Source organism: Salvelinus fontinalis, chromosome 12 (assembly GCF_029448725.1).
Source record: "Salvelinus fontinalis isolate EN_2023a chromosome 12, ASM2944872v1, whole genome shotgun sequence".
NCBI classification, from domain to species: domain Eukaryota; kingdom Metazoa; phylum Chordata; class Actinopteri; order Salmoniformes; family Salmonidae; genus Salvelinus; species Salvelinus fontinalis.
In genome coordinates, this window is record NC_074676.1 from 33,458,778 (window position 1) to 33,484,566 (window position 25,789).

The window sequence follows — 25,789 nt, forward strand, 5'->3', positions numbered from 1 at the left end:
AATCAAGTTGTAGAAACATCTCAATGATGATCAATTTTGAGTCTCATAGCAAAGGGTCTGAATACTTTTATTTTTAATACATTTGCAACATTTTCTAAACTCTTTCATTATGGGGTATTGAGTGTAGATTAATGAGGGAACGTAACAAAATGTGGAAAAAGTCAAGGGGTCTGAAAACTTTCCAAATGCACTGTATCTAGGAAGATAAAACCCAGTAGCTACTATCTGACAATGTATATCAAGTTACTTGGTAATTCTGTGAAAACTGCATCAGACACAGGTCTGTTCTAGGAGAAAGAGCCTTTATAGGATTGACCACTTTGTCCGTACTACTCTCATTACATTTGTATTAATCTGAGTTTTGAGATTTAAAATGGAATATGTTCATCCAACACTTGCATTCAGATTCTGAGCACATTTCATATGAACAAAGTTTAGTACATGAACAGTAGTGAGACCTGAGTGACTGTCTTGCAGGTGACTGTCATCTCCATAGGCTGCTGATTCAGACAATAAAGTTCTCCCAGGATGGCCCCATAGCTCCTGTAGTCTGTCGCTAGTGTCAATCTGATCTTCTCCCTGGGCCTCTTGCCTCCAAGGTTTGGGCTTCCTCCAGTCATTTGGAATACAGTATAGTATGGGAATTCACATTCATACACACAGGGTAATGACCACAGAGCATCAATCAAGCGACGTTGGGCTTGTTTGATGATTAGGGTAGCTGTCAATTCGAGACAACCAGCATGTGGTATTAAATTGGCTCATAAATAATACAAATAACATAGTTGGAAATAGAGACACTTCAAGGTGCAGCTTGCATTTGAATAAACGGAAACCCTTCCATGTAAAGTACAATGTTGAAATGTAAGCAGGTGATGTGTACATGTTATTACACATCTTGAAGAGTAAGTATCAACCAGCGTCATCAATGTGACCCAGGGAATAAGGATGGGAGCTCTGAGAGGATACTGCTGTCTGTAAGTGTGACAGCTGGCCTACATCATATGCTTTTATGCCCACCGTGCTGCTCCATGACTCACCAAGAGTCATCGTGCTCATTACACACTCTGTCTTCATACAATGTGAAAATTACCTGTCTTGGCACTGTAAATCATTCTAGGATAAGGAGATAAAACCATAGCAAAAGACAACTTGGTAATACAGTAACAAATGGTTGTTTGTGCTTAAAAAATTTGACAGCCTTACTGTTTCAAAAAATAATGTCTAACTTGCTAATGCAGTACTACAATACAGGCAGCCCCTTCTTTCACTACATATAGATTACAATACAGGCTGCCCCTTCTTTCACTACATATAGATTACAATACAGGCTGCCCCTTCTTTCACTACATATAGATTACAATACAGGCTGCCCCTTCTTTCACTACATATAGATTACAATACAGGCAGCCCCTTCTTTCACTACATATAGATTACAATACAGGCAGCCCCTTCTTTCACTACATATAGATTACAATACAGGCTGCCCCTTCTTTCACTACATATAGATTACAATACAGGCTGCCCCTTCTTTCACTACATATAGATTACAATACAGGCTGCCCCTTCTTTCACTACATATAGATTACAATACAGGCTGCCCCTTCTTTCACTACATATAGATTACAATACAGGCTACCCCTTCTTTCACTACATATAGATTACAATACAGGCTGCCCCTTCTTTCACTACATATAGATTACAATACAGGCTGCCCCTTCTTTTACTACATATAGATTACAATACAGGCTGCCCCTTCTTTTACTACATATAGATTACAATACAGGCTGCCCCTTCTTTCACTACATATAGATTACAATACAGGCTGCCCCTTCTTTTACTACATATAGATTACAATACAGGCTGCCCCTTCTTTTACTACATATAGATTACAATACAGGCTGCCCCTTCTTTCACTACATATAGATTACAATACAGGCTGCCCCTTCTTTCACTACATATAGATTACAATACAGGCTGCCCCTTCTTTCACTACATATAGATTACAATACAGGCTGCCCCTTCTTTCACTACATATAGATTACAATACAGGCTGCCCCTTCTTTCACTACATATAGATTACAATACAGGCTGCCCCTTCTTTCACTACATATAGATTACAATACAGGCAGCCCCTTCTTTCACTACATATAGATTACAATACAGGCTGCCCCTTCTTTCACTACATATAGATTACAATACAGGCTACCCCTTCTTTCACTACATATAGATTACAATACAGGCTGCCCCTTCTTTCACTACATATAGATTACAATACAGGCTACCCCTTCTTTCACTACATATAGATTACAATACAGGCTGCCCCTTCTTTCACTACATGGAGATTGTTGTTGCGTTCAACATTTCTATTTGAGATTTATTTTTCTAGTTTTTTTTTTCTTCTACTGTCCTTGATAAAGCTTCAAATAACATAGTTATTGTCCCTGAGGGTTCTTCAGCTTGCTTTGTCAGCCGAATGAGAAATTCAATATAAAGAACATTTAGGGAACATGTTCATTAATGTTTCTGACATTGCATAATACTCCTGTTCTGAAACCAATGCCTTATACTGTCTTAAAAACATGTGACAATTGTACTTTATAATGTATGTACTTTATAATGTAATTCCGTTTTGTATTCAGAGGTAAAGAAACAAAATTTGGTATAGAAAATGGACATACAAAGCTGATATTGAAGTGTAAGATCACAAGGCAAGTAAAGGTGTCTCTACAAAGAGGGCTATTATGCCCTGCCTTTCTAAATTACCCATAATTGCAGTGTCACACTGTAATGTGTTGAAATAGCTTACATTATGTTACTTTTTAGGGTGACCAAAATGACAAGTGATTAACTGTAATTTACACATATTAACGGCATTGACTGTATACTTGATATTGTGTTCTACAGAGTTAAAATGTGACGGAGATGGGTAATTAGTTCACAGAGTATATTGGGAAACTACTGGTGAGTAGTAGTCAATTTATGATCAGTCAGTCATTATTTAGTTGCAATGAAAATAATGAAGTGTCATGCCACTGACATTCATTCCCAACTATCACGTTCAGCAGTGATGATTCAAGTTCGTTTTTTGTGTCTGATCATATTACAAAACCAGCTTGATACAACAATGGGCATCTATGTTCAGAACATTAACCAATTATTACCACAACTTAAACTCAGTAAGATGTTATTCATTTTACACCTTACCTTTTGTAGTACACATTAGTACATACCTTAATAATTGGCTGGTAGCCTAGTGGTTAAGAGCGTTGGGACAGTAATCTAAAGGTTGCTAGATCAAATCACTGAGCTGACAAGGTAAAAATCTGTCGTTCTACCCCTGAACAAGGCAGTTAACCCACTGTCCCTAGGCCTTCATTGTAAATAATAATTTGTTCTTAACTGACTTTCCTAGTTAAATAAAATAAAGAATGAACCATGCCAGAGACAATAAAGTTGTATTCCTTGAAGGTCTTCATTTTCTTGTGTGATGGTGTCTCCAAAGTCAAAGAAAATAAGCTTGGCCACTCAGAAATAACACACATTTTTTGTTGTTGTTGCAAACATGAAAGTAACATGTTCATAATATAGTACAGAAAATAAAACGCTTGTCAATCTAAGGCAAGGGTCTAGGAGATGTGTGCTCTACCTTGATGAACTCAATCTGGGTGCTATCTTTATTGAGTCAATGCAAACTCTGCAGAAGTTTCGCTGCTTTTGGTGCTGGTCAAAAAGTATTCATAACCCTTGACTTATTCCACATTTTATTGTGTTACAGCCTGAATTCAAAATGGATTCAATATATTTTTTCTCACCCATATAATACCTCATAATGACAAAGTGAAAACATGTAAAAAAATATATATATATATATATAAAAAAAAATTGCACATTTATTGAAAATAAAATAGAGAAATATCTCATTTACATAGGTATTCACACCCCTGAGTCAAAACTTTGCAGCTCCTTTTGCAACTGTAGTAACTTGACAAGGAATGCCCACACATAATTCAACATTACTTCCCTTTACTTTCAACCTAATAAATAATAAGGTGTACAGCCATGTACAAACGGTACAAACACAGCAAAACGATACAGCCCACTCAACCTATGGTAGAGTCGCATTGAACAGGTACAACTCTGGGTGATGATATCATCAAAGGGTAAAAGGTCAAGGTCAATGCCAATAGTAAACACGAACACATAAATAGTAATCATACTATACTGCAGGTAAGTACAATAACATTCAATGTAATTATTTATATAGTGTCCACACTATAACAGCAACGATTACAGCTTTGAGTATTTCTGGGTAAGTCTCGAAGAGCTTCCACACCTGGACTATGCAACATTTACCCATTATTCTTTTCAAACATTTTTAAACTGTCAAATTGGTTGTTGATCATTGCTAGACAACCATTTTCAGGTATTGCCATAGATTTTCAAGTAGATTAAAGTCAACACCGTAACTTGGTCACTCAGAAACATTCACTGGCTTCTTGGTAAGCAACTCCAGTGTAGGTTTGGCCTTGTGTTTTAGGTTATTGACCTGCTGAAAGGTGAATTCATCTCCCAGTGTCTAGTGGAAAGCAGACTGAACCAGGTTATCCTTTAGGATTTTGCCTGTGCTTAGCTCCATTCCTTTTATTTTTTAATCCTGAAAAACTCCCCAGTCCTTAATGATTACAAGCATACCGATAACATGATGCAGCCACCACTATGCTTGAAAATATGGAGAGTGGTACTCAGTAAAGTGTTGTGTTAGGTTTGGGTCAAATCCAACACTTTGAATTCAGGACAAAAAGTGAATTGCTTTGCCATTTTTTTTGCAGTATTACTTTAGTGACTAGTTGCAAACAGGATGCATGTTTTGGAATATTTGTATTCTGTACAAGCTTCCTTCTTTACACTTTGTCATTTAGATTAGTATTGTGGAGTAACTACAATGTTGTTGATCCATCCTCAGTTTTCTCCTATCACAGCCATTAAACTTTTAAAGTCACCATTGGACTCATGGGAAATCCCTGAGCTGTGTCGTTCCTCTCTGGAAACTTCATTAGGAAGGACGCCTGTATCTTTGTAGTGACTGGGTGTATTGATACAACATCCAAAGTGTAATTAATAACTTCACCATGCTCAAAGGGGGGCTATTAGACAACAATGTCTGCTTTAAAAAATAAAAAAAATCTACCAATCGGTGCCCTTTTTTGCGAGGCACTGGAAGACCTCCCTGTTATTTGTGGTTGAATCTGTGTTTGAAATTCACTGCTCAACTGAGTGACCTTACAGATAATTGTATGTGTGGGGTACAGCAATGAGGTAGTCATTCAAAAATCATGTTCAACACTACAATTTCACACATGAAAAGTTATTACGTGACTTGTTGAGCATATTTTTAGTCTTGAACTTATTTAGGCATGCCATGACAAAGGGGTTGAATACTTGTTGACTCAAGACATTTCAGCTTTTAATTTTTAATACATTTGAAAAAAAGTAGAAATACATTATTCCACTTTGACATTAAGGGGTATGGCGTGTAGTGCCAAAACAATCAGTGCCAGTGCCAAAAAAATCTAAATTGAACCCATTTTAAATTCAAACTGTAACACAACAAAATGTGGATAAAGTCAAGGGCTGTGAATACTTTCTGAAGGCACTGTACTTCATCTTTATTTCAATCATCTGCCAAAGGGAAACATTAAACATTCATTCATTTCTATAATAAAAATCACTCTCTGAATAGTCAGAAGTAACCAAGTATATATGTGGAAATTAGTTGTAGGTATTGCAAATAGCAGGTGAGGAGCAAACTGAAAGCACTTTCTCCAGTATTGATGCCTCTAAGTTGTCTAAGAGCCCCCCGGAGATGAGTGTATGGATGACGTCTCTCTCACTGTTCAGCATGGCTCATATGGCTTGTCTGGTCTTCACTGAGATGGCAATCTTTGGATTGGTCTCTGCAGCTAGCCTGAAAGGGATCCCACAGAGTCGTGTCCTTACTCACTTTCCTGGCAGTGGTAAACTTAGCACAGTTGTGCGTAAGCTTCCCCTCACATAACAACAAGAACTTTCCACTGGGTACAGCCGTCAGTCTATTTTTGATTAACGTTTGGTTGAGGTGACAAATAATGTGACTTCAATGTGAAATCAACTAAATGTCACCATGACATTGGATTTAGGTAAAAATTTGGGAGAAAAAAATACAAAATTCCCTTATGTTGATATTCCCATGTTGATTTAGCATCATCGCATAAACATTTTTGTTGTTGAAATGATGTGGAAACAATGTTGATTCAACCACTTTTTCCCCAGTGGCTTGTGATGCACTAAGGGCTACATATTTCTATTTCACAAATATAAAATCAAGCTGTTTTACATACACTTGTAGTGTGTAATCCTGCTTTGTGTCTGTGATGACTCCCTAAGGTCACCACAGACTGCTTTTTCTAAATGCTAATGAGATGTGTTATATAGTTTCCAGAAAGACGCATCAATTTGCTCCAGCAGGAGAGCATGCAGGGAATCTGAGAAAATGGCTCCATGAGGCATTATTACCACACAGTACCCTACTGAGCCCTTGTACTCTCCCAGAACACATTTAGGTCCCCTACTTTGAGGAGTCACTTATATCCCTTCTCTGGCTTTTATGGGGTACAATGGAATGGTAGTTACACCCCATTCCTTTTTTCCCCCAATCATTAGTATTTGCTGATGTGTCCCATTTCCTTTGATGGTTCTATCTATGAAGATAGTTGCTCTAAAGGTACACAGCCTTGATCCCCCAGCCTGCTCCCTCTTTCTCCCTCTCAATTAAGCCTGGTCAGGACTTGAAATAGTGAGGTGTGTAGAACCACTACATGCATAAGTTAAAATTATGGTACATCTTTAAAACATGATTGGCTAGCAGTGCATTTTCATCAATTGACCCAGATACACAATTAGAATATCACACATTACACCTTCCACTCCAGAGCATCGACATCAGTCCATTGAAGGTTTCTGTCAATGTTTCATTGAATTATTTTTTCATCTATATCCATTTAGGGGAGATTCAATGTAGGATACTTGACATGTAAATAGGACTGAAGGATTGTTGCTGTCAAAACAGGCACAGTAAACTTATCACATTATGGTGAGTTAAAGCCAACTATACTATACTGGCGACCCCACAGTGACCCTAGTTAAAGTGATTGCCTTGATTTAAAGTGATTGGTATTTATCAGTCATGCTAAATCAAGGCAATCTCCCAGACAACCTGCTGGCGGTTTCTCTCCAGTATACTTCTCAATTCAGGGGTGGCAGGTAGCCTAGTGGTTAGAGCATTGGGCCGGTAACCAAAAGATTGTGAGTTCAAATCCCCGAGCTGACCAGGTAAAAATCTGTTGTTCTGCCCTTGAACAAGACAGTTAACCCACTGTTCCTAGACCTTCATTGTAAATAAGAATTTGTTCTTAACTGACTTGCCTAGTTAAATGTAACATTTCTGCAACACAATATAGGGTTATAGAGTAGTTATTATTTGGCTAGACACATCTCTGTTTTGCAGAAACAGCAAGAAAATGTTACATTAGGGTTGTACCTGAGATTTATTCAATCAAATGTATTTATAAAGCCCTTCTTACATCAGCTGATGTCACAAAGTGCTGTACAGAAACCCAGCCTAAAACACCAAACAGCAAGCAATGCAGGTGTAGAAGCACGGTGGCTAGGAAAAACTCCCTAGAAAGGCCAGAACCTATGAAGAAACCTAGAGAGGAACCAGGCTATGAGGGGTGGCCAGTCCTCTTCTGGTTGTGCCGGGTGAAGATTATAACAGAACATGGCCAAGATGTTCAAATGTTCATAGATGACCAGCAGGGACAAATAATAATAATCACAGTGGTTGTCGAGGGTGCAACAGGTCAGCACCTCAGGAGTAAATGTCAGTTGGCTTTTCATAACCGATCATTCAGAGTATAGGTTAGGTTTGATGTGATTCTCAAAGTCTCGAGCCTCCTTGGCAGTGGAGAATGTGTGTGTGTTCTGAAGGTAAAGATGAGGTCATACTTATTGAGTATGAGAGGTCTAAACATGATATCATGTTGTGAAAGATCAACAGCTCTTGTTGTGTACTGTATTGTAAATGTAATTTAAAAACACCTTAGATAAGCTTTTGCCATCAGAGATATGGTTAATAATCTTGCTTATGCGCTCCTCTCCGATGACATTGCCTTTCCTGATGTCATACCCAAAGCTGAGCTTCTTATGGATCTGACGGTTTATGATTTCTATGAGCCTGGGAATGATGATCTGAAAGACATACTGTATATTCAACAATTATTATGATTCATAACATTGATAACAGGTAACTGGATAACCCTAGAAAACGTTACTGTAAAGCTATTTCAAATCTATGTAAAATCTGTCCCATCAAGCCATAGCATACCTTCACCAAACGAAGAACCCTGGTATCATATAAATATTGACAATATATTTTGGGATTCCAAAATATTGGTCCAGGTCCAGAAATATGTCAACACAAGCCAAGATGATGAAGAGGTCAAACTGGTTCCAGTGATTGAAGATATTTTGTAATGTTTCTCATAATGTTTCCCTAATGTTTGAGTATCCAGTTTTCAGTTAGTTAGAGGAACATTATACGTTAGCAAAAATCTTCTGAGAACCTTTTTAGCATGTTTTGGCATAGAACATTCCCTTAATTTCAAACAGAAATTGTCCCACCAAACATTCACAGAACATGGTTACTGCACCTGTACATAGCCCATCTATAATTTAGCCCAAACAACTACCTCTTTCCCTACTGTATTTATTTATTTATTTATTTCGCTCCTTTGCACCCCATTATTTCTATCTCTACTTTTCACATTCTTCCACTGCAAATCAACCATTCCAGTGTTTTACTTGCTATATTGTATTTACTTCGCCACCATGGCCTTTTTTTGCCTTTACCTCCCTTATCTCACCTCACTTGCTCACATTGTATATAGACTTATTTTTCTACTGTATTATTGACTGTATGTTTGTTTTACTCCATGTGTAACTCTGTTGTTGTGTGTCGAACTGCTTTGCTTTATCTTGGCCAGGTCACAATTGTAAATGAGAACGTGTTCTCAACTTGCCTACCTGGTTAAATTAAATAAAGGTGAAATAAATAAAAATAAAAATGGTTGCCATGATCTCAGAACATAATATATTAATGTTCTACACACGTTTCATGAAACATTGCAAGAACATTTCTGTGTATCAGTTGTCAGGACGTCGCCTGATGGTCCCAAAGAATCGCTCTCCCCCAAAAATATGTTTCATTACACATTACGCCTTATTACGGTTGCCAAACTAATCAAGGACCTGATTGGTGAACCACTGATCCATTCATAGTTATTTGTCTGTTGGCAAGGGATACTCACACACAGTGCTTTTAACATAGTGTTTTTGATCTACATATCATTGATTTGATTTAGGCCTAGTTATTCCAGCAATTTAAGGGCTTTTAGTATAATTGTCTAATGCTGATAGGGAATGTTAACCTGTTTTATTAATACTCCTGATTCCCTATGATCAATAAAGAAAAATATTGAGCGTACTTTGAAGTAAATCTCAGCTATGTTAAGTGCATACACCTGATGGTTTAGAGCCTTACACCTATCATGTTGTTTCAGATCTACACAAGTGGGGGTTAGGTTTTTTTCTAAACAGAACAAGGCCTAACGATACTGATCCTATACTTACATGTCCTATATATCCCATATTGGGACAGTGTTTAGGGCATTTGTCATTGGTGCTGGTGGCCTGGGGTTGAGACCTGCTGGGGTAGTCACCCTACTCTCACATTCTTACAAAATATGTTCATGTAATTATTTTAGCAAAAGTTTAAACACACCTATCTGATCTAATTAAAATTAGTTTCTCATTGAAAAATGGGAATCTGCAAGATTTCTCCTTGAGCATGAATTATTCTACTACCTCATAAATTATCCGTATTTATTAGTTCTATATAGCTGAGCGTCTCAAAGGGAACTCTATCATCTTTTTTAAATATACACCACATATGTGACCGACCTCGATTCAGTCTTATATAGCAAAATTTGAAATCGTTTTTTACATTGGATAAAAGTACAGACTCAGAGCTAGAAAATGGTATATCATACACTGCAGTTGAGGAACAAAAGGAAAGTGATTCTGCTTTGAAAGTTGATAAACTTCTAACCCCACTTTTGATAGAATGGCCCTTGAATGTTTTCGTACACCTACTGGAGAGCACTTCTTTGTCTACACCCATTAAGCATCGTTCACACCCTCTTAAGCCTTAGGTGGGGCTATCTCTTTAAGGATTCACGATGCCATGTGGTAAACACACGCTATTTCAAATGAAATCTATGTTTATTTGTCTAATGCACAAGATACAGAAGGTGTAAACGGTACAAGCATTGTCATAGCTGTAGTATGAATCTGCAGGTAGCTAACGCTAACAAAGTAGGTCAACTTTTAGCTAGGCTATAACTAGCAATGTAAATGGATTTCTGATTTGATTTAATATTACTACACAGATCATACACGTAACGTTAGCTAGCGAGTCATCAAGATAACGTTTGCTAGCTAACTAAATAACAGTACGCTTTAACCTGTTGAGGCTGGGGGCGCTGTTGTCACTATTTATGGTAATCTTGTAATTTTTGAAACGGCTTCCTACAAAATTCTTGATCGTACAATATGCATATTATTATTATTATTGGATAGAAAACAGTCTATAGTTTCTATAGGAGTTGAAATTTTGTCTCTAAGTGGAACAGAACCCATTCTACAGCAATTTCCCTGACATGGAGTCAGATTTCAGAAATGTTGGCCCCTGATCTGGAGTCAGTTAAAAGGCCACTGTTATTGCTATGAGTATACGGACACTGCTTACGTCTTCCCCTGGATGCCTTTACGTGATGACGATTTGAATGGGGTCGATTGCGCGTTCACAGGCACTACAAATTAAAAAACCCTGTAGCTAGTCACTCTTTTGGAGCTGCGTCATGCGCCTGGAGGACACCGACCCGCACCTGTTCCAAGCATTAGTGTTGGGAGTAATCTTTCTCCGGTCATGTTAAGACTCGTTATAGGAGTTAAAAACATCATAAGGTAGTTAATTTAAAGCGTTTTATAGCAATTTATATCCGTTTAGTGCGATTTTGGGACATTTATTTCTGAAACGCTGTGAATCGCTGGGCACGCTTCCAGTTCATGCTGAACGCAGTTGGCATTTCCACATGGCAAGAGGACAGCTTTCCACCAAAAGACGATTAGACCCAAGAAAGGATCCTTTGCCCAAGATACTGATGGAAGAACAGCTCAAAGTAGGACATTTTTATTATGATAAATCGTGTTTCTGTCGAAAAATGTTAGTGGCTTAGGACGCCATGTTTTTTGACGTAGCTTCGCTTGGCGCAAACTGTATTGAAAAGTAAGGATAATTTAAAAAATGTAATTCCGCGATTGTATTAAGAATTAAATTGTCTATCAATCGCTGTCCACCCTATATTTTTTAGTCACGTTTATGAGTATTTATGTATACGAGTAGATCACTGTCTAATATGGCGCACGGACATTTTCTCACCAGCTGGGCTACTTTCCCCATTGTCTAACCATGATTTTGGTGGCTAAATATGCACATTTTCGAACAAACTGTATATGCATGTTGTAATGTGATGTTTACAGGGGTGTCATCTGAAGAATTCTGAGAAGGTTAGTGAAAAAATAATATATTTTGGCGATGTTTACGTTATCGCTCACTTTGGCTAGAATTAATGCTGGGGTAATGTTTGCACATATGCTATGCTAATATAACGATTTATTGTGTTTTCGCTGTAAGACACTTAGAAAATCTGAAATATTGTCTGTATTCACAGGATCTGTGTCTTTCGATTAGTGTATGCTGTGTATTTTTACGAAATGTTTGATGATTAGTAAGTAGGTAAACACGTTGCTCTATGTAGTTATTCTAGTCCATTTGTGACGGTGGGTGCAATTGTAACCTATGCCATCTACCTGAAATATGCACATTTTTCTAACAAAACCTATCCCATACCATAAATATGTTATCAGACTGTCATCTGATGAGTTTTTTTCTTGGTTAGGGGCTATAAATATCTTATTTTAGCCGAATTAGTGATAGCTACTGTTGTTGGTGGACAAATAAAAGATGGTGGATTATGCTAATGTGTTTTTAGCTAATAGATTTACATCTTTACATATTGTGTCTTCCCTGTAAAACATTTTAAAAATCGGACATGTTGGCTGGATTCACAAGATCTGTGTCTTTCATTAGCTGTATTGGACTTTAATGTGTGAAAGTTAAATATTGAAAAAAATATATTTTTTTTGAATTTCGCGGCTCTGCCTTTTCAGTGGGGGTGGGGGGGGAGTGCCGCTAGCGGCACCCTCATCCTAGACAGGTTAAGTTGCAATAAAAATAACTTTCTGACAAAATTTGAAACATATATCTGAAAATGTTGCTAGACTCTTACCCATATACATGGATGAACACTTCACGGCAGACTGGAACAATTTAACTCCATTATGTTTGTAGCTACATCTTGTCTGGCCAGCGTTGTGTCAAGTCACTCTGGTTCACACTGACCGTGGCGTGTGCAGAAAGTAGCCCATCACTTTTTCCAACTGATCTGTCAATAGCGCCTGCTAAATTCAGGGCTTCAATGTTGTTGAGAAAAGTAGCAAAACTTTTATTATTCTCGATGGCTAATGTTATATCTTTCAAAAACGGCAAGGTAGAAAGGACTGTCAACACATACTGAACAGCTCATGTTATAGACAGAAGCATGCTACATGGGAGACCAATCCAAAACTCATCTCCCTGCATGTACAGCCCATCCATTATCTCAGCCAATCATGGCTAGCGGGAAGGTTCCTGTCTATTTCCGTGGCTAAACCAACTAGGCTCATAATTTAATAATTTTACTCTTATTGGTGGATGGAATACAAGTTTGTTATTAAGGCACATGAAAGTTCACATGTCCCCGAAGGCATTTCTGCCAAAAAAAAACGCATTTTGATAAAAAATAAATGTTTACTTTCAAATGACGCTCCTGTGAAGTAGTGATGTGCGTCATTTGCCTAGTTTCCTGAAACAAGTCACATATACCATTTAGAACAAACGTGTAATTGAGAAAATCATTTAAATTAGAACAGATAGCTGTGTTGTAACTGTAACTAAATAATCCATTAACATACAGTATCAGTCAAAAGTTTTGACACCTACTCATTCAAGGGTTTTTCTTTATTTTTACTATTAGAATAATAGTGAAGACATCAAAACTATGAAATGGCATATGGAATCATGTAGTAACCAAAAAAAGTGTTAAACAAATCAAAATATATTTTATATTTGAGATTTTTCAAAGTAGCCAACATTTGCTTTGATGACAGCTTTGCACACTCTTGGCATTCTCTCAACCAGCTTCATGAGGTAGTCACCTGAAATGTATTTCAATTAACAGGGGTGGTATACAGAAGATAGCGCTATTTGGTAAAAGACAATGTCTATATTATGGCAATAACAGCTCAAATAACAAAAGACAAACGACAGTCCATCATTACTTTAAGACATGAAGGTCAGTCAATGCAGAAATGTCAAGAACTTTGAAAGTTTCTTCAAGTGCAGTCACAAAAAGCATCAAGCACTATGATGAAACTGGCTCTCATGAGGACCGCCACAGGAAAGGAAGACCCAGAGTTACCTCTGCTGCAGAGGATAAGTTCATTAGAGTTAACTGCGCCTCAGATTGCAGCCCAAATAAATACTTCACGGAGTCAAGTAACAGACACATCATAACATCAACTGTTTAGAGGAGACTGCGTGAATCAGGCCTTCATGGTCGAATTGCTGCAAAGGAACCACTACTAAAGGACACCAATGAGAAGAAGAGACTTGCTTCTGCCAAGAAACACGAGCAATGTACATTAGACTGGTGGAAATCTGTCCTTTGCTCTGATGAGTCCAAATGTGACATTTTTGGCTCCAACCGCTGTGTCTTTGTGAGACGCAGAGTAGGTGAAGGGATGATCTCCGCATGTGTGGTTCTCACCATGAAGCATGGAGGAGGAGGTGTGATGGTGTGAGGGTGCTTTGCTGATGATACTGTCAGTTATGTATTTAGAATTCAAGGCACACAACCAGCATGGCTACCACAGCATTCTGCAGTGATACGCCATCCCATCTGGTTTGCGTTTAGTGGGACTAACATTTGTTTTTCAACAGGACAATGACCCAAAACAAATCTCCAGGCTGTGTAAGGGCTATTTGGCGGGTAAGAATGTTCGAATTCCCCTGCCATATTGGCGGGTGGTGACACTCAGGGCTCTACACAGTGCAAGCATTTCATAAAAATAGTCAAAGTCAAGTATGGTCACATGTGCGAGTTGTGATTTATAGCTAAATAAATTCTGCAGTAGCTGTCCAAACAATAAAAATAATAATCAGTTTGTTTTCAGTGTAAACTTAAATGACTAAAACCAGATAAAAAGTATATAGAAAAGATAATGGACCTATATATTTTATAATAAGATCATCTTTGAGAACTAACAATGACTAACAATGACCAAAATAACAGTCAGGGAGAATTTAAAATTCCCCAAATTATGCATTCAGGAGTGTTTGATTTTGTTATAATCTTTGAGTCACTTAGATAGCATTATAACCATTATAAGCAAAATGTGTAGAATTACAGTAAATTAGCTTTAAAACGACACATTTTCTCTCAGCCCCATGGCAACATGTGTAGAATTGCAGGAAATATGCTTTAAACTGCAAAATGTTATCTTCTCCACATGGCAAAATGTGTAGAATTGCAGGAAATTATACACTGCTCAAAAAAATAAAGGGAACACTTAAACAACACAATGTAACTCCAAGTCAATCACACTTCTGTGAAATCAAACTGTCCACTTAGGAAGCAACACTGATTGACAATACATTTCACATGCTGTTGTGCAAATGGAATAGACAAAAGGTGGAAATTATAGGCAATTAGTAAGACACCCCCAAAAAAGGAATGGTTCTGCAGGTGGTGACCACACACCACTTCTCAGTTCCTATGCTTCCTGGCTGATGTTTTGGTCACTTTTGAATGCTGGCGGTGCTTTCACTCTAGTGGTAGCGTGAGACGGAGTCTACAACCCACACAAGTGGCTCAGGTAGTGCAGTTCATCCAGGATGGCACATCAATGCGAGCTGTGGCAAAAAGGTTTCCTGTGTCTGTCAGCGTAGTGTCCAGAGCATGGAGGCGCTACCAGGAGACAGGCCAGTACATCAGGAGATGTGGAGGAGGCCGTAATACCTACATAAGTATTCAGACCCTTTGCTATGAGACTCGACATTTAGGTCAGGAGCATCCTGTTTCCATTAATCATCCTTGAGATGTTTCTACAACTTGATTGAAGTCCACCTGTGGTAAATTCAATTGATTGGACATGATTTGGAAAGGCACACACCTGTCTATATAAGGTCCCACAGTTGACAATGCATGTCAGAGCAAAAACCAAGCCATGAGGTCGAAGGAATTGTCCCTAGAGTTCCGAGACTGGATTGTGTTGAGGCACAGATCAGGGGGAAGGGTACCAAAACATTTCTGCATCATTAAAGGTCCCCAAGAACCCAGTGGTCTCCATCATTCTTAAATGGAATAAGTTTGGAACCACCAAGACTCCCAGCCAAACTGAGCAATCGGGGAGGAAGAGCCTTGGTCAGGGAGGTGAACAAGAACCCGATGGTCACTCTGAAAGAGCTCTACAGTTTCTCTGTGGAGATGAGAGAACCTTCCAGAAGGACAATCATCTCTGCAGCACTCCAGCAATCAGGCCTTTAAGGTAGAGTGGCCAGACGGAAGCCACTCCTCAGTAAAAGGCACATGACAGCCCGCTTGGAGTTTGCCAAAAGGCACCTAAAGACTCTCAGGACATGAGAAACAAGATTGTCTGCTCTGATGAAACCAAGATTGAAGTCTTTGGCCTGAATGCCAAGTGTCACGTCTGGAGGAAACCTGGCACTATCCCTACTGTGAAGCATGGTGGTGGCTGCATCATGCTATGTGGATATGTTTTTCAGCGGCAGGGACTGAGAGACTAGTCAGGATCGAGGCAAAGATGAACAGCGCAAAGTACAGAGAGATCCTTAATGAAAACCTGCTCCAGAGCGCTCATAACCTCAGACCGGGGTGAAGGTTCACCTTCCAGCAGCACAACGACAATAAGCACACAGCTGGAGAGACCAGAAATGCTCCCCATGCAACCTGACAGAGTTGAGAGGATCTGCAGAGAAGAATGGGAGAAACTTCCCAAATACAGGTGTGCCAAGCATGTAGTGTCATACCCAAGAAGACTTGAGGCTGTAATCGCTACCAAAGGTGCTTCAACAAAGTACTGAGTAAAGGGTCTGAATACTTATGTAAATGTGATATTTCATTTTTTTAAATTATAAATAAGCAAACATTTCTGTTTTTGGATTGCCATTATCGGGTATTGAGTGTAGACTGATGAGGAAAAAAACAAATGAGGAAAAAGTCAAGGGGTCGGAATACTGTCCGAAAGCACTGTATACAAAAGTTTATGGACACCCCTTCAAATTAGTGGATTCGGCTATTTCAGCCACACCCGTTGCTGACAGGTGTATAGAATCGAGCACACAGCCATGCAATCTCCATAGAAATCTCCATAGGGAAACATTGGCAGTAAAATTGCCTTCCTGAAGAGCTTAGTGACTTTCAACGTGGCACCATCATAGGATGCCATCTTTCCAACAAGACAGTTCGTCAAATTTCTGGCCTGCTAGAGTTTCCCTGGTCAACTGTAATTGATGTTATTGTGAAGTGGAAACGTCTAGGAGCCACAACGGCTCAGCCATTAAGTGGTAGGCCACACAAGCTCACAGAACGGGACCGCAGAGTGTTGAAGCATGTAGTGCATAAAAATTGCCTGTGCTCGGTTGCAACACTCACCTCCGAGTTTCAAACTGCCTCTGGAAGCAACGTCAGCACAAGAACTGTTCGTCGGGAGCTTCATGAAATGGGTTTCCATGGGCGAGCAGCCGCACACAAGCCTAAGATCACCATGCGCAATGCCAAGCATCGGCTGGAGTGGTGTAAAGCTTGCTGCCATTGGACTCTAGAGTAGTGGAAAAGCATTCTCTGGAGTGATGAATCCCCATCTGGCAGTCCAACAGATGAATCTGGGTTTGGCAGATGCCAGGAGAACGCTACCTGCCAAAATGTATAGTGCCAACCGTAAAGTTTGGTGGAGGAGCTACTTCATGGCTTGGGCTAGGCCCCTTAGTTCCAGTGAAGGGAAATCTTAACGCTACAGCTTACAATTACATACTAGACGATTCTGTGCTTCCAACTTTGTACCAACATTTTGGGGAAGGCCCTTTCCTGTTTCAGCATGACAATGCCCTGTGCACAAAGCGAGGTCCATACAGAAGTGCTTTGTCGAGATCGGTGTGGAAGAACTTGACTGGCCTGCACAGAGCCCCGACCTCAACCCCATCAAACGCCGACTGCGAGCCAGGCCTAATCGCCCAACATCAGTGCTGACCTGACTGATACTCTTGTGGCTGAATGGAAGTCCCTGCAGCAATGTTTCAACATCTCGTGGAAAGCCTTCCCAGAAGAGTGGAGGCTGTTATAGCAGCAAAGGGGGGACCAACTCCATATTAATGCCCATGATTTTGGAATGAGATGTTCGACAAGCAGGTGTCCACATACTTTTCGTCATGTAGTGTACATTAAACAGTCCTCAATATATATCTGAACTCATATTTCCACTTTCTAAAAATAAACCATACATAGCTATATTACTTGGCGTATTAACATTGCCAGAGCAATATATACTGAGTATACAAAACATTGACAACAGATGCTCTTTCCATGACATAGACTGACCAGGTGACTCTAGGTGAGAGCTATGATCCCTTATTGATATCACTTGTTAAATCCACTTCAATCAGTGTAGATGAAGGGAAGGAGACATGTTAAAGAAGGATGTAAGAAGGATAAGCCTTGAAACAATTGAGACATGGATTGTGTATGTCTGCCATTCAGAGGGTGGTAGTAGAACTGCAACATTTCTGGGCTTTTCACGCTCAACAGTTTTGTGTGTGTATCAAGAAGGGTCCACCTTCCAAATGACATCCAGCTAACATGGCACAACTGTGGAAAGCATGGGCCAGCATGACTTTAGAATGCTTTTGACACCTTGGAGAGTCCACGCCCCAACAAATTGAAGCTGTTCTAGGAGCTTTTATCCAAAGCAACTTAGTCATGCGTGCGTAGACTTTACATACAGTTGGTCCCGGGAATCAAACCCACTTCCCTGGCGTTACAAGTGCCATGCTCTACCAACTGAGCTACAAAGGACCACTTTCTCCTCCATAGCTGTTGCGAAGTGATAATTGACACATCTGCGTTTTTCTGTTTATTTCTTATAGTTTTCAAAACCTATGAAAATGTCCAGTGAAAGCAGGTATGTTGACACCACAACACAGTACAGACATGAATACATATTATCCCAAATGCTAACAAATAGTCTTAAATTAGCTGCTCTGTTTTGCTTGTTGACAGCGGGTCATTTCATAGGGAATTGTCTAAGGCGCTCTCGTATTGTTACATCACTAACATTTCAAGAAGAAAGGTGCTAACATGGAAGCGGTTCTAAAACCTGTCCGAACTCTCTCTCTCTATATGACTTTGAACATAGCCATGACATGAAAAATAATAGACTCAAGACCCTGAGATGTCAAATATTTAAAGGGTGGTTAAGCTAAGTACATAATAAGGTGCAATTACTGAGCTTAGATTCTTCCAAGTGGTGAAGAATCACACTTTGGAAAAGTGTGCCCCACACTAGCACAATGACTATCAAAAAACAGAAGATGCTTGTCAATCATAGCCACCCATTCTAACCAAATTTCCTTCCTTTTTCAAATAATTATAAGCAGTATAGCTAGATCATTCAAAGAAAACATATTATGCATTACACCTGTGTTACTCAAGGGTTTGAAGTTGAACATGTAATCATCTAATCAGTTGCTGTCTTAGGTCAACATTTGCGATTATAAACACATCATAAACCCATACTGAGCCAAGTGGTCCTAGGGCTGGGTGATATGGCAAGAAATTATGTTATTTTTTCACATTTTTGATGGTATGACGGTGTTTAATGTTTTTCAATAATAAAAGTTATTAATTTGCTTTATGAGTTGTGCATGACACTAGGGTGGCAGCACATGAATTCTAAGTGATTTCCAAGGGTCTTTCTCCATTCTGATTGTTTTATTTGACATTTCCACACTGCCACGTAGTGCTGCACGATATGGGCAAAAGAGTTTAGGCCTTATTTTTAACCAAATATTGCAATTGTGATTTGACTTTGGATCTTGGAAATAGAATGATTATTCTAATTATGTAGTTAGAATGTAATAGTGGGCACTTAAAATACAGTGTTGTTCCTATATCTTTGAGTTAGTGCGGCAAGAGCAACACAACATTTCCTTGTGGTTCGTCATGTTCTCAGCTGTATTAATCAGGGACCTGGCTGCCTCTCTGTTCAGAATTCCAGCACTATGCTGCTTCCAGTAGCTTGTCTGGTAGAAAACCAACACCAGTTCCCAGTTTAAACACCATTTATACTGGACTCTTAATGGTTCATCTGTCAACTTCATGCTAAACCTATTACATTCACCAAAGTCAATAGTTCCTTCCCTGTGGGCTAAAAGTTCATCATAATCTAATGCGTCATCCTAAACCCTAACCACATTATAGGAGTGTATCGACAAGGCTACAACTAAGTGAAGGAAAACAGAGGTACAGCCTGTGATTAAAGAAACAAAAACAACTTCTAACATAATATCCTATCGAACACATTGATTTCACATATTTGAAAAAAAAATCAACGTTCATCCTGATACTTATTTGAAGTGAGGAATGCTTTCCTTCCACATGTTCTACATTGAACAGGCTGAAAGAGAAATCAGGCTCACCACTTTACGTTAGGTCAGGGTGAATATGATGGCATCATGAATATAGTTTTGAGTGTGATCCAGTGAAGTGACCCATACCTGTGCCTTCAGGATGCACATGCGAGCCTCCTCCATCAGGTCCTCCTGCTCCTGTGTTGATGGTGGACACAGAATGTTCCTGTCAAAGTGTGGGCACTTGGTCATCCTGGCTGTGGGGGAAAACTCTTCAATGCTAACCTGGAAGGAAGAGCATGGGGGAAGATATATGTTTTTACTCATATGTGAAATACATGGCCATACGGTTGGGCAGACACGTCACATAGGTCTGGGAACACAAGACACAATGTGAGAGAGACAACCTCTTTCAGTGCTACTAAGTGCAGTTTAGTTGGCTTTGCATACATTCTGAACAACCTGTCCAATAAGAAAACTACTCAACACAGTACTTCTACTTACCTAGAAGTCTAAGGAACAAGGTAATTGATGTTGCATTAATAAGACGTGTTAGGACTGCCATTCCAGAAGACAGGACCAAAATCTGTGTCAGAGATGATAACTTCAACTGTCAAGATTATGATTATATTAACAGAGGTCATAACATAAGAACACTGCTGTCATCATGGTACCCTGCTAAAGGGGTAGGAAAGTAAAAATAGAAAGTAGTAAATACACAAAAAAATCCCTACATTCTCTCTCACTTGCACTTCATCCAAATCATCTGATTTAAAATCCAGCTTAAGAAGTAGGGCTCTATTCAATCTGTATCGCGGAAGTTCAGCGTTACAGCATGACTGACATTTAAAGGAAATGTTCCTGCGTTAGTGGAGACTGCATTCACGGTAAACGGTGCATATGTCGGCTCAATCTGGAATTACTTTTACATTTCTAGCACATAATCTGTAATACTTCAGCAATAGGTATTGAATAGAGCCCATACACAAAAGGCCCCTTTGGTCCCTCCCTAGACACACACTGCTGCCCACCTCCAGCTGAGGCCACAGCCAATGCGTACCAATAAGGGTGACAGTGCAACTACAGTCACATGTCTGTAATAGAGAAGGAAGAGTCTCAAATAGATACCTCTGGTTCCTTGCCAATGATCATAAGAACAAACTGATATATGCGGTAGAAAAACTGGTTAAATGCCTGATGTAAACTCAATAAAAAAGTGCTGTGATGTACATAGCAAAGTAGAGCACTATAATGTTGAAGAAATCATTGAGGCCCAAATGTTACCAAATAATACCAATGATGAAGACAATCAAGGTGTTGGCCAAATAGGTCAGCATTTCCCAGAACCTATGGAAAGCTGGGCCATGCCTAGCCATTCAGCTAAATGACATGAAATCTGTACTTAAAATGTGAATTAAACACATTCTACTTCTTTAAGATACAATAACCATCAATCGCTTGCTAAGTACCTGACAAAAAGTTTGAGGTGGAGGGGAGTGGAGCTGAAGGGTGGGACTAATAACAAGATAAACAATGTAGGGCATACGGGATCTGTGAAATGTGTATAGGTGTGGAGCTATTGTGAAATAGCACAGTTACAAGTGGAAATCAAACTGGATGGACAACAGAAATAGAGGAAGGACTAAGAACAAACAAGAGAGAACTATTATAAAGTAGACTGTGTCTGTAAAATGTGTATAAGATGTATAAATTGAAGGTAAAAACAGAAATGTTTATCAGTTTACTCCAATTGGGGGATCGGTGGTAGGGTTTGCAGGGAATAATAATAAAGGTATACTCTTTAAAAAAAGTATGTATGTCTATGTAGGTATGTGTATGTATATATGTGTATATGTATGCATACGTGAATGGATATATATATTTACCCCCAAAAATATGGGGGATTGGAAATGATGCAGACAATTACATTGGAAGCAACATTCTTTCCGCAATATTAAGCTGATCCACCCCCCCCCAAAAAAAAAAAAAAAAAAAAAGTACCTGACAAAAACGTCTTACCTAAGTAAAATATAATGTATATTAAATCAAATCAAATTGTATTTGTCACAAACGCCGAATAGAACAGGTCTAGTAGACCTTACAGTGACATGCTTACTTACAAGCCCTTAATTAACCAACAATGCAGTTTTAAGAAAATACAACATAAAAAGTACAATTTAAGAATAACAAATAATTAAAGAGAAGCAGTAAATAACAATAGCGGGGCTATATACAGTGGGTACGGGTAAAGAGTCAATGTGCGGGGGCACCGGTGTCGAGATGGGGGGAGGGCAATGCAAATAGTCTGGGTTGCCATTTGATTAGCTGTTCAGGAGTCTTATGGCTTGGGGGTAGAAGCTGTTTAGAAGCCTCTTGGACCTAGACTTGGCGCTCCGGTACCGCTTACCGTGCGGTAGCAGAGAGAACAGTCTATGACTAGGGTGGCTAGACAATTTCTAGGGCCTTCCTCTGACACCGCCTGGTATAGAGGTCCTGGATGGAAGGAAGCTTGGCCCCGGTGATGTACTGGGCCGTACGCACTACCCTCTGTAGTGCCTTGTAGAGGTCTGTCATTTTTATCATAGGTACACTTCAACTGTGACAGACGGAATCTAAAACAAAAATCCAGAAAATCACATTGCATGATTTTTAAGTAATTAATTTTATTGCATGACATAAGTATTTGATCACCTACCAACCAGTAATAATTCTGGCTCTCACAGACCTGTTAGTTTTTCTTTAAGAAGCCCTCCTGTTCTCCACTTATTACCTGTATTAACTGCACCTGTTTGAACTCGTTACCTGTATAAAAGACACCTGTCCACACACTCAATCAAACAGACTCCAACCTCTCCACAATGGCCAAGACCAGAGAGCTGTGTAAGGACATCAGGGATACAATTGTAGACCTGCACAAGGCTGGGATGGGCTACAGGACAATAGGCAAGCAGCTTGGTGAGAAGGCAACAACTGTTGGCGCAATTATTAGAAAATGGAAGAAGTTCAAGATGACGGTCAATCACCCTCGGTCTGGGGCTCCATGCAAGATCTCACCTCGTGGGGCATCAATGATCATGAGGAAGGTGAGGGATCAGCCCAGAACTACACGGCAGGACCTGGTCAATGACCTGAAGAGAGCTGGGACCACAGTCTCAAAGAAAACCATTAGTAACACACTACGCCGTCATGGATTAAAATCCTGCAGCGCACGCAAGGTCCCCCTGCTCAAACCAGCGCATGTCCAGGCCCGTCTGAAGTTTGCCAATGACCATCTGGATGATCCAGAGGAGGAATGGGAGAAGGTCATGTGGTCTGATGAGACAAAAATAGAGCTTGTTGGTCTAAACTCCACTTGCCGTGTTTGGAGGAAGAAGAAGGATGAGTACAACCCCAAGAACACCATCCCAACCGTGAAGCATGGAGGTGGAAACATCATTCTTTGGGGATGCTTTTCTGCAAAGGGGACAGGACGACTGCACCATATTGAGGGGAGCATGGATGGGGCCATGTATCGCGAGATCTTGGCCAACAACCTCCTTCCCTCAGTAAGAGCATTGAAGAAGGGTCGTGGCTGGGTCTTCCAGCATGACAACGACCCGAAACACACAGCCAGGGCAACTAAGGAGTGGCTCCGTAAGAAGCATCTCAAGGTCCTGGAGTGGCCTAGCCAGTCTCCAGACCTGAACCCAATAGAAAATCTTTGGAGGGAGCTAAAAGTCCGTATTGCCCAGCGACAGCCCCAAAACCTGAAGTATCTGGAGAAGGTCTGTATGGAGGAGTGGGCCAAAATCCCTGCTTTAGTGTGAGCAAACCTGGTCAAGAACTACAGGAAACGTATGATATCTGTATTTGCAAACAAAGGTTTCTGTACCAAATATTAAGTTCTGCTTTTCTGATGTATCAAATACTTATGTCATGCAATAAAATGCAAATTAATTACTTAAAAATCATACAATGTAATTGTTTTAGATTCCGTCTCTCACAGTTGAAGTGTACCTATGATAAAAAATTACAGACCTCTACATGCTATGTAAGTAGGAAAACCTGCAAAATCGGCACTGTATCAAATACTTGTTCTCCCAAATGTACCTTTGACTATTGGATGCTATTATAGGCACTATAGTATTGCCAGCCTAATCTCGGGAGTTGATAGGCTTGGAGTCATAAACAGCGCTGTGCTTCAAGCATTGCAAAGAGCTGCTGGCAAACACAGGAAAGTGCTGTTTGAATGAATGCTTATGATCCTGCTGCTGCCTACCACCGCTCAGTCAGACTCCTCTATCAAATATCAAATCAGACTTAATTATAATATAATAACACACAGAAATACAAGCCTCAGGTCATTAATATGGTCAAATCCGGAAACTAATTTAGATAACAAAACGTTTATTCTTTCAGTGAAATACGGAACCGTTCCGTATTTTAGCTAATGGGTGGCATCCATAAGTCTAAATATTGCTGTTACGTTGCACAACCTTCAATGTTATGTCATAATTATGTAAAAATCTGGCAAATTAATTACGGTCTTTGTTAGGAAGAAATGGTCTTCACACAGTTCGCAACGAGTCAGACGGCCCAAACTGCTGCATATACCCTGAGTCTGCTTGCACAGAACGCAAGAGAAGTGACACAATTTCCCTAGTTAATATTGCCTGCTAACATGAATTTATTTGAACTAAATATGCAGGGTTAAAAATATATACTTGTGTATTGATTTTAAGAAGGCATTGATGTTTATGGTTAGGTACATTGGTGCAACGACAGTGCTTTTTTGCGAATGCGCTTGTTAAATCATCACCAGTTTGGCGAAGTAGGCTGTGATTCGATGATAAATTAACAGGCACCGCATTGATTATTTGCAACGCAGGACAAGCTAGTTAAACTAGTAATATCATCGACCATGTGTAGTTAACTAGTGATTATGTTAAAGATTGATTGTTTTGTTATAAGATACGTTTAATGCTAGCTAGCAACTTACCTTGGCTCCTTGCTGCACTCGCGTAACAGGTGGTCAGCCTGCCATGCAGTCTCCTTGTGGAGTGCAATGTAATCCGCCATAATCGGCGTCCAAAAATGCTGATTACTGATTGTTATGAAAACTTTAAATCGTCCCTAATTAATCAGCCATGCCGATTAATCGTTCAAACTCTAGCTTGGACAATGTTAGTTTGCTGGTGATGTGGACACCAAGAAACTTGAAGCTCTCATCCTGCTCCACTGCAGCCCTGTCGATGAGAATGGGGGCGTGCTCAGACCTCCTTTTCCTGTTCCAGTCCACGAACTCTCCTTTGTCTTGATAACGTTGAGGGAGAGGTTGTTGTCCTTGAACCACACGGTCAGGTCTCTGACCTCCTCCCTATAGGCTGTCTCATCGTTGTCGGTGATCAGGCCTACCACTGTTGTGTCATCAGCAAACTTAATGATGGTGTTGGAGTGCCTGGCCGTGCAGTCATGCGTGAACAGGGAGTACAGGAGGGGACTGAGCACACACCCCTGAGGGGCCCCCGTGTTGAGGATCAGCGTGGCAGATGTGTTGTTACCTATCCTTACCACCTGGGGCGGACCGTCAGGAAGTCCAGGATCCAGTTGCAGAAAGAGGTGTTTAGTCCCAGGGTCCTTAGCTTTGAGGGCACTATGGTGTTGAACGATGAGCTGTAGTCAATGAATAGCATTCTCACATAGGTGTTCCTTTTGTCCAGGTGCGAAAGGGCAGTGTGGAGTGCAAGACAGATTGCATCATCTGGGGATCTTTTGGTGTGGTATGCAAATTGGAGTGGGTTTAGGGTTTCTGGGATAATGGTGATGTGAGCCATGACCAGCCTTTCA

General features: G+C 39.9%; 1 pseudogene; it reads right to left on the reverse strand.

The window, feature by feature from the left end:
* Positions 1–434: 434 nt before the first annotated feature.
* LOC129866544 (sodium/hydrogen exchanger 10-like) lies at positions 435–20,215 on the reverse strand (annotated as a pseudogene).
* Between the last annotated feature and the right edge of the window lie 5,574 nt (positions 20,216–25,789).